Source organism: Lithobates pipiens, unplaced genomic scaffold, assembly GCF_037356315.1.
Source record: "Lithobates pipiens isolate NorthernLeopardFrog02 unplaced genomic scaffold, aLitPip1_a1.2 Scaffold_1, whole genome shotgun sequence".
NCBI lineage: Eukaryota > Metazoa > Chordata > Amphibia > Anura > Ranidae > Lithobates > Lithobates pipiens.
The window spans coordinates 107,576,546-107,586,761 of NW_027507685.1; positions in this window are offsets into that span (position 1 = coordinate 107,576,546).

The window sequence follows — 10,216 nt, forward strand, 5'->3', positions numbered from 1 at the left end:
CACCCCATAACCTCCTCTAAACATACAGGACATACAGCACAGCGCCAAAAGATGAATAATGGCCATTTACTTTCCTTTCTGAAGCCTAACTGAAAAACTCCTAGAGAAGGCATCCCGCTGTCCTGTCTTGTTGCTAGGACGTTGCTAAGACTCTCTCAGAGATGGGGTCCTCCTGTCCTGTCTTGTTGCTACGATGTTGCTAAGACTCTTCCAGAGATGGGGTCCCCCTGTCCTGTCTTGTTGCTAGGACATTGCTAAGACTCTCCCAGAGATGGGGTCCACCTGTCTTGTGTTGTTGGTAGGACATTGCTAATGGCGCGTACACACGGTCGGAGAATCCGTCGGAATGCGTCTTATCGGACCGTGTCGTCAGATAATCCGACTGTGTGTGGTATGCATCGTACTGATTCCGTCCAAATCTCCGTCGGACCCAATTTTCCAACATGTTGGAAATATTTCCCGACCAACTGGGCCGGTCGGACGTAATCCGATCATGTGTAGAGAATTTTGATCGGACCAAGTGCCACGCATGCTCAGATCAAATTCCTACATCAAAGCTATTGGCTACTAGCCTGAATCTAGTCCCATCGTTACTAAATCACGTCATCACGCTCTGAAAGATTGGATTTTTCGACAACTTAGTCGGACCGTGTGTATGCAACAGTTTCGGACAAGATCCGACGCACAAAATCCGATGGACAAAATCCGACGGATTTGGTTGTGGAAATCTCCGACCGTGTGTACAGTGGCTTAGACTCTCCCAGAGATGGGGTCCCCCTGTCCAGACATGTTGCTAGGACATGCTAAGACTCTCCCAGAGATGGGGTCCCCCTGTCCTGTCTTGTTTCTAGGACGTTGCTAAGACTCTCCCAGAGATGGAGTCCCCCTGTCCTGTCTTGTTGCTAGGACGTTGCTAAGACTCTCTCAGAGATGGGGTCCCTGTCTTGTCTTCTTGCTAGGGCATTGCTAAGACTCTCTCAGAGATGGGGTCCCCCTGTCCTGTCTTCTTGCTAGGAAGTTGCAATGACTCTCCCAGAGATGGGGTCCCCCTGTCTTGTCTTGTTGCTAGGACATTGCTAAGACTCTCTCAGAGATGGGGTCCCCGTCTTGTCTTCTTGCTAGGGAGTTGCTAAGACTATCTCAGAGATGGGGTCCCTCTGTCCTGTCTTCTTGCTAGGAAGTTGCTAAGACTATCCCAGAGATGGGGTCCCCCTGTCTTGTCTTGTTGCTAGGACATTGCTAAGACTCTCCCAGAGATGGGTTCCCCCTGTCTTGTCTTATTGCTAGGACATTGCTAAGACTCTCCCAGAGATGGGGTCCCCCTGTCTTGTCTTGCTGCTAGGCAGGGTGCCCACGTGTGCCGGATTGCCCAGGATTGTCCCTTAATTCATATTTGTGTCCTGGGCACCTTCATTCCCACACAATACAGTGTCAAGGAATTTAAAAAAAGCACTTACCGCCACCCTGATAAATATTGCCGAAGTGGTTGCTAGGGCCGCCCCGCCTCGCATCTAGCAACCAGTGGCGTCGCTGAGCAGCGCTCGGAGTCCACCCACCTCCTCTCCTTCTCCGCCTCCGGCTGCAGCAGCAGAGAGAGAGAGCAGCCAGAGCACCTTCTGTTATCCCCTCTTCCTGAGTCCCGATTCCAGTCCATTCAGTGCTGGTAGTGGCACTGCTGGTAACCCAGGATCCACCGCAGCCTGTGCCCAGTGCCAGTCCCAGGGTCAACCACTCCTGCTGCCTGCAGCGCATTGCCACTGCCAGCAGCCCGACTTCTCTCCCCCTGAGCCTCCTCCCGCCCACGAGGGCTGCAAACTGAGCCGCCCCAACTGAGCGCCGGAGCCCTGAAGGGGGGCCCCAGCCAAACTTCCAGGTTTGTACTCACTATTCTATGAGTACATGCATGCTTGCAATTGCAATGTAATCATGTATTGCTTTTAACAATGTTCCTTCTAGATACTGTATGTTCATAACAATAATGCTGCGTACACACGACCGGACTTTCCGGCAGAAAAGGCCAGAGGGTCTTCCCAATGGACTTTCAACAGAGTTACGACGGACTTCCGAACGAACGGACTTGCCCACACAGGAACGGACTAAAGTCCGTTCGAAAGTCAGTTCGTTTTGAACGTGATGACGTACAACGGGACTAGAAAAGGAAGTTCAATAGCCAGTAACCAATAGCTGCCCTTGCGTCCTATTTGGTCCATTGGACCAGCACACAGACGAACGGTTTTCCCGATAGGAATTGAGTCCGTCGGACAGATTTGAAACATGTTCTATTTCTAGGTCCGTCTGAATTTTTTAAAGAAAAATGTTCAGACTATCCCACACACGATCAGACTATCCTATTTACAACTGGATGTTCCCTCAAGTTGGATAGTCCCTCTCTCACAAGGTCTAGCAGCCAACAAGGTGCTTAACTTCAGGAACAAGTCTCTGCCACAGACGTTGCTGTAGAATACGTAGGAAAACTAAACTTGTAGAACACTTGTGTGATACCCGGATCTTTCAGCCAGCTTGGCGACATCCACGAGACCGGATTCACTTTGGTACTTTAGCCCTTCCAGGCTCTTGCTAAGAAACCAACCCGTACATGGTCTTCTTCTGAAGAGTCCTCCCCTGGAATGCTATGAAGCTAATGGGTCTCTCCCAAACTGGAGACAGCACCCAAACACCTCAGAATCCTCCTTTAGTTTCCTTGCCTCAGGCTAGCCAGCCTCGAGACAACAAGTCAGGTGGATCCGCACCCCAGGCCATAGCCTTCCTGGGGGCTGGTCGGGAGGACCAGGACCATGAAGTCAGCACATCCTTCTGGACCGGAAACCTGAACCACGTGACATCCGCATCTTAAGTACCCTCTCCCAAAGAGCACAGCAAGAGCGCCACTACACTAGGCAGGCTCTGAGAGAGAGAGTAATCTTAAAGCACACAACCAGACTGTAGTTCCATGCCTGCCAGAAGAGACAATGCCCCCTGTGGCCAGGCTGAACATCCCATAGTCCTGTCAGACTGATGCTGAGGTCCAAATTTAGACAATTTCACCCAAACCAAACTCCAGTTCAGGTGTAACCTTAAATTTATAAAAACATAGCGCATGCTCTTCAGGAGCCGGCGCTACATCAGTATAAAAGACACCTGTCCACAACCTCAAACAGTCACACTCCAAACTCCACTATGGTGAAGAACAAAGAGCTGTCGAAGGACACCAGAAACAAAATTGTAGACCTGCACCAGGCTAGGAAGACTGAATCTGCAATAGGCAAGAAGCTTAGTGTGAAGAAATCAACTGTGGGAGTAATAATTAGAAAATGAAAGACATACAAGACCACTGATAATCTCCCTCGATCTGGGGCTCTACGCAAGATCTCACCCCAAAAATCCCAGAACCACACGGGGGGGGGGGGGGGGCGACCTAGTGAATGACTTGCAGAGAGCTGGGACCAACATTACAAAGGCTACCATCAGTAACACACTACGCCGCCAGGGACTCAGATCCTGCAGTGCCAGACGTGTCCCCCTGCTTAAGCCAGTACATGTCCGTCTGAGGTTTGCTAGAGAGCATTTGGATGATCCAGAAGAGGATTGTAAGAATGTGATATGGTCAGATGAAACCAAAGTAGAACTGTTTGGTAGAAACACAACTCGTTGTATTTGGAGGTGAGAGAATGCTGAGTTGCAACCAAAGAACACCATACCTACTGTGAAGCATGGGGGCGGCAACATCATGCTTTGGGGCTGTTTCTCTGCAAAGGGAACAGGACGACTGATCCGTGTACATGAAAGAATGAATGAGGCCATGTATTGTGAGATTTTGAGTGCAAACCTCCTCCCATCAGCAAGGGCATTGAAGATGAAACGTGGCTGTGTCTTTCAGCATGACAATGATCCCAAACACACCGCCCGGGCAATAAAGGAGTGGCTTCGTAAGAAGCATTTCAAGGTCCTGGTGTGGCCTAGCCAGTTTCCAGATCTCAACGTCATTGAAAACCATTGGAGGGAGTTGAAAGTCCATGTTGCCCAGCGACGGCCCCAAAACATCACTGCTCTAGAGGAGATCTGCATGGAGGACATGGAGGCCAACATACCAGCAACAGTGTGTGACAACCTTGTGAAGACCTATTACACGTACACACGATCGGACTATCTGGCGGACTTGGTCCGGCAGACAATCTGCCCGTGTGTGCGTTCCGGCTGACTTTTTTTCCCAAAAGTCCGGCGGACGTAGAAAGAAGTTTTGACTCAAATCCGGCCATCTGTGTGCTAGTCCGCTGGACTTTTCAAATGAACGGACTTGCCCACACATGGAGAAAAATCAGTTCATTTTGAACGTGGCTCCAAGTAGACGGGACTAGCGAAGCAGGTCAATGTCACTGCCTCCATTGGCGAGATTGACACGTCGCTGGCCCCGTCACCTGGTATGGACTTAAAGGGGAAGCCCTTCGTGCAAAAAACGGCGTGAGACCCTTATCCGAGCACGCAGCCTGGCCGGTCACGAAAGGGGGTGGGGACAAGCAAGCGCCCCCCCTCCTGAGCCATACCAGGCCACGTGCCCTCAACATGGGGAGTGCTTTGGGGAAGGGGGAGCCCTGCGGCCCCCCCACCCCAAAGCACCTTGTTCCCATGTTGATGAGGACAAGGGCCTCTTCCCGACAACCCTGGCCTTTGGTTGTCGAGGTCTGCAGGCGGGGGGCTTTTCGGAATCCGGGAGCCCCTTTTAATAAGGGGGCCCCCAGATACCGGCCCACCACCCTATGTGAATGAGTATGGGGCACAATGTACCCCTAACCATTCACCTGGGGAAAAAAATGTAAATAAAACACAACACAAGTTTTTAAAATAATTTATTGCACAGCTCCGGGGGTCTTCTTCCATCTTGGGGGGCCTTCTCGCCGGACTCCTCCGCTATCTTCTGCTAGATCTTTTACTAGCGGAGGAGCCTGGCTTTCTTCTTCATCGCTGCCCGGGGGTCTTCTTCCAACTTCGGGGGTCTTGTCCCCCTCTTCGTTTTTTCTTGCCGGGCCTCCGCTTTCTTCTCCCAGCTCTTTTACTAGCGGTGGCCCGGCCTTCTGTCACCGCCGCCTCTTCTTCCGACTTCGGGGGTCTTGTTCCCCTGTTCGGTTCTTCTTGCCGGGCCTCCGCTTTCTTCTTCCAGCTCTTTTACTAGCGGTGGCCCAGTCTTCTGTTGCCGCTGTCGCCGCCTTCTCTTCTTCCTCCTTGAGATGTTGACTCTACGCTCTCTCTGGCCGCAATGACAGGGACGCGTTGTGCGGCGACTTATATAGAGACAATGGGCGGGGTCACCGGGTGATGTCCCCGCCCCTAATGATGGGTGTAAGGGGTGGGGACATCACCCGGTGACCCCGCCCATTGTCCCTATATAAGTCGCCGCACAACACATCCCTGGCATTGCGGCCAGAGACAGCGTCGAGTCAACATCTCAAGGAAGAAGAAGAGAAGGCGGCGACGGAAGACCGGGCCACCGCTAGTAAAAGAGCTGGAAGAAGAAAGCGGAGGCCCGGCAAGAAGAACTGAAAAGTGGGACAAGACCCTCGTTGAGGGGGACAAGACCCCCGAAGTCGGAAAAAGAGGGGTGGCGACAGAAGACTGGGCAACCACAGGTAAAAGAGCTGGGAGAAGAAAGAGGAGGCCCGGCAAGAAGAACCGAAGAAGGGGACAAGACCCCCGAAGTCGGAAGAAGACCCCCCGGGCGGCGACTAAGAAGAAAGCCGGGCTCCTCCGCTAGTAAAAGAGTTAGCAGAAGATAGCGGAGGAGTCCGGTGAGAAGGCCCCCCAAGACGGAAGAAGAGCCCCGGAGCTGTGCAATAAATTATTTTAAAACCTTGTGTTGTGTTTTATTTACATTTTTTTCAGCAGGTGAATGGGTAGAGGTACATTGTACCCCATACTCATTCACATAGGGTGGGGGGCCGGTATTTGGTGGCCCCCTTATTAAAGGGGGCTCCCGGATTCCAATAAGCCCCCCGCCCGCAGACCCCAACAACCAACAGCCAGGGTTGTCGGGAAGAGGCCCTTGTCCTCATCAACATGGGGAAAGGTGCTTTGGAGTGGGGGGGCCGTAGGGCCCCCCTTCCCCAAAGCACCCCCCCATGTTGAGGACACGCGGCCTGGTATGGCTCGCTCGTCCCCACCCCCCTTCCTGACCGGATGGGCTTCGTGCTCGGATAAGGGTCTGATATGGACCTTGGGGGGGAGCCCAATGCCCTTTTTTTCGGCGTAGGGCTTCCCCTTTAAGTCCATACCACGTGACGGGTCCAGCGAGGTGGCAATCTTGCTGCCGAAGGTGGCGACATTGACTTTCTTCGCTAGTCCTGTCTACCTGCAGCCACGTTCAAAATGAATGGACTTTCCTCAGTGTGTGGGCAAGTCCGTTCATTTCAAAAGTCCAGCCAAAGTCCGGTCGTGTGTGGGCAGGTCCGCTCGTTCGGAAAGTCCGGCGGACCTCCGCTTCAAAGTCCGGCAGTTTGTCCGCCAGACTAAGTCCACCGGATAGTCCGATCGTGTGTATGCGGCATTACAGAAAACGCTTGACTTCTGTCATTGCCAAGAAAGAATATATAACAAAGTATTGAGATGAACTTTTGTTATTGACCAAATACTTATTTCCACCATAATTTGCAAATAAATTCTTTCCAAATCAGACAATTTGATTGTCTGGATTTGTTTCCACATTTTGTCTCTCATAGTTGTCTCTCATCACCTATGATGACAATTACAGGCCTCTCTCAGCTTTTTAAGTTGGAGAACTTGCACAATTGGTGACTGACAAAATAATTTTTTGCCCCACTGTACACCACACTACAATGTTTGTAATCCTTGGTATTACATGGAAAGAAAACTCTTCAAAGTACAATTCTTCAGTGTGATGAGATGTCTGATATAAAGAGCATCTTATCCCACTGAAGGACTGTACCTTGAAGAGTTTGCCTACATACTATTACATAATAGCAAGGATTGCAAAAATCGTTGTGTTGTGTGTGTATATATAAGAGCCCTTTCACAATGGGGCAGTGCAGACGTCGACGGTAAAACAGCGCTATTTTTATTGCCACCTTACCATCGTTTTAGTGGTGCTATTCAGCTGCTAGCGGGGTGGTTTTAGCCCCCGCTATCGGTCAAAAAAGGGTTAAAATGACTCGCAAAGTGTCGCTGCAGTGGTGCTTTGTTGCCAGTTCTACAGTGGTGCCCATTCAGATCAATGGGCATGAGCGCTCCAAAGATGCAGCTTCTAGGGGTGGTTACCACTGTTCGCTTTTTTCAAAAAATTGGCAAAAAAAAGTATCAAAGACCATCTTTTTTTTGGGCAGGCGCGGGTGCAGGGGGTCCCTGAATGGCAGTTTGGAAATGTGGTCACCCTATTGCTAGGACTTTGCTAAGACTCTCCCAGAGATGGTGTCACCCTGTTCTGCCTTGTTGCTAGGTCATTGCTAAGACATTCCCAGGGATGGGGTCCCCCTGTCTTGTCTTGTTAGGACAGTGCTCAAACACTCCCAGAACAGAGGTTCCCCTGACCTATCTTGTTGCCAGGTCGTTCCTAAGACACTCCCACTGATGGGGTCCCCCTGTCCTGTCTTGTTGCTAGGACATTGCTAAGACACTCCCGGGGATGGCACCCCCCTGTCCTGCCTTGTTGCTAGGACGTTGTTAAGACACTGTATGAGATGACATCCCTCTGTTCTGCTTTGTTGCTAGGATGCTGCTTAGACACTCCCAGAGATGGTCTCCCCCTGTCCTGCCTTGCTAGGTCATTGCTAAGACACTTCCAGAGGTGGCACCCCCTGTCTTGTCTTATTCCCAGGACATTTCTAAGACACTCCCAATGATGGAGTTGCTCTGTTCTACCTTGTTGCTAGGATGTTGCTAAAGCAATCCCATAGATATGGCCCCCTGTCGTATGTTGTTGCTAGGACATTTCTAAAACACTCCCACAGATGCCTGGTTGCTAAGACATTTCTAAGACACTCCCACAGATGGAGTCCCCTTGTCCTGCCTGGTTGCTAAGACATTGCGAAGACACTCCTAAGGATGGAACCCCCTGTCCAACCCTGCATCCTTGTTGCTACCAAATTGCTAACTCACCCCTAGAGATGGCACCCCCTGTCCTCCCTTGTTGGTATGACGTTGCTAAGACACTATAACTCCCAACTGTCCCTGAATTGGAGGGACTGTCCCTGATTTGGTGGGACTGTCCCTGATTTGGAGGGACTGCCCCTGATTTGGAGGGTCTACTTCTGATTTGGTGGGTCTGTCCCTAATTTAGAGGGACTGTCCCTGATTTGGAACAAAATCCCTCTGTCCCCCTCATTTGTCCCTCATTTTGGTCTGATTTATATAGATGTATATAAAATGCACTATTTATTTGTAAATTTCAAAAGCTAAAATAAATGAATAACAGTGGTAAAAAGGCACTTGTGGGTTTAACAGATCTTTGATTTTTTTAAGTTTCCTTTAAGGGGGCGTGGAGGGGGGTGTCCTATACCAACAAACTTTTGCTAATAAGTGTCTCTTGTTCCCATCTCAAAAATTTGGGGGATATGAGAAACTCCCAGAGATGGTACCATCCTGTTGTGCCTTGTTGCTAGAACGTTGTTAAGTCGCTTCCAGAGATGACACTGACTTGTTCTGCCTTGTTGCTAGGATGCTGCTAGGACATTCCCACAGATGACATCCCCCTGTCCTGCCTTTTTGCTAGGACGTTGTTAAGTCATTCCCAGAGTTGGCACCCCCCCCCCGCCTTGTTGCTAGAATGTTGTCAGAATACTGCCAGAGATGGTATCCCCGTCCTGCCTTGTTGCTAGGACATTGCTAAGACACTGCCAGAGATGGTTGGTGTCCCCCTGTCCTGCCTTTTTGCTAGGACGTTGTTAAGTTACTCCCAAATACGGCGTCTCCCCAGTCCTGCTTTTTTGGTAGAATGTTGCTAAGACACCCCCAGAGGTGGCATCCTCCTGTCCCTGGATGTTGCTAGGACATTGCTAAGACACATTGGGCTCAGAGATAGAGATAGTCAGCGTGGAGCATATTCCAGAGGGTAATATTAGGGGCATTAGTGGTGGGGTAACCGAAGCACATAAACCCAAGGTAAATATAGTAGCAAGTCCTAGTTGTAATCTTGGAACACCCAAGAGGATAGTATGTGACCGGTCAAAATATATTAATACATTAAAATGTTTGTTCGCCAATGCCAAAAGTCTGCCAAGCAAAATAGGCAAGTTGGAAGCTCTGGTGCATCAGGAGAGCTATGATGTAATCGGTATTGCTGAAACTTGGCTTCATTCCTCACATGACTGGGCTATTAATATTCCTGGCTATGCACTCTTTCGGAAAAACAGAGTAAAAAGGAAAGGTGGAGGGGTCTGTCTGTATGTGAGAAATAATCTCAAAGCGAGTGAGAAAGAGGACCTGGTGGGCGGAGAGTGTGATGAGTCTGAGGCATTATGGGTAGAACTGCATACAGATGCGCGTAGTTCAAAGTTAATCATTGGAGTTTGTTATAGACCACCCAATGTTAATGAGGAGGTGGAGACTCAGCTCCTTGCACAGATAGAAAGGGCTGCAAGGGCTGGGACAGTGATAATAATGGGGGATTTTAACTACCCAGAAATTGACTGGGGTAATGGCAATGCTGGGACAGTTAAAGGGCAAAAATTTGTGAACCTATTACAGGACAATTTTATGGTACAGTTTATTGAGGCCCCAACTAGGAATGATGCTCTGTTGGACCTGGTAATCTCAAACCATGCAGAACGTATTACTAATGTTCAGATAAAGGAACATCTGGGTAGCAGTGACCATAACATGATTTCATTTGATGTTAGCTGTAAGCAAAAATCACATACGGGAAAGATAAAAACACTTAATTTCAAGAGAGCAATTTTTCCAAGGATGAGGGCTGCTCTCCAGGACTTAGACTGGGAGAGAATATTGGCACCAATGGGCACAGAACAGAAATGGGAAGTCTTCAAAAAGCTTGTTTGTGATCTCACGGCAAAGTATATTCCCATGGGCAATACGTTTAAAAGGTTAAAAATAAAGCCGATATGGCTCACGGCCAAAGTTAAAAAAGCTATAAACTATAAAAAAAGAGCTTTCAAAAAATATAAAAATGAAGGAACACTAGTGTCATTTAAATGTTACAAGGAATATAACAGAATATGTAAAAAGGAAATCAAGGATGCAAAAATTCAAAATGAAA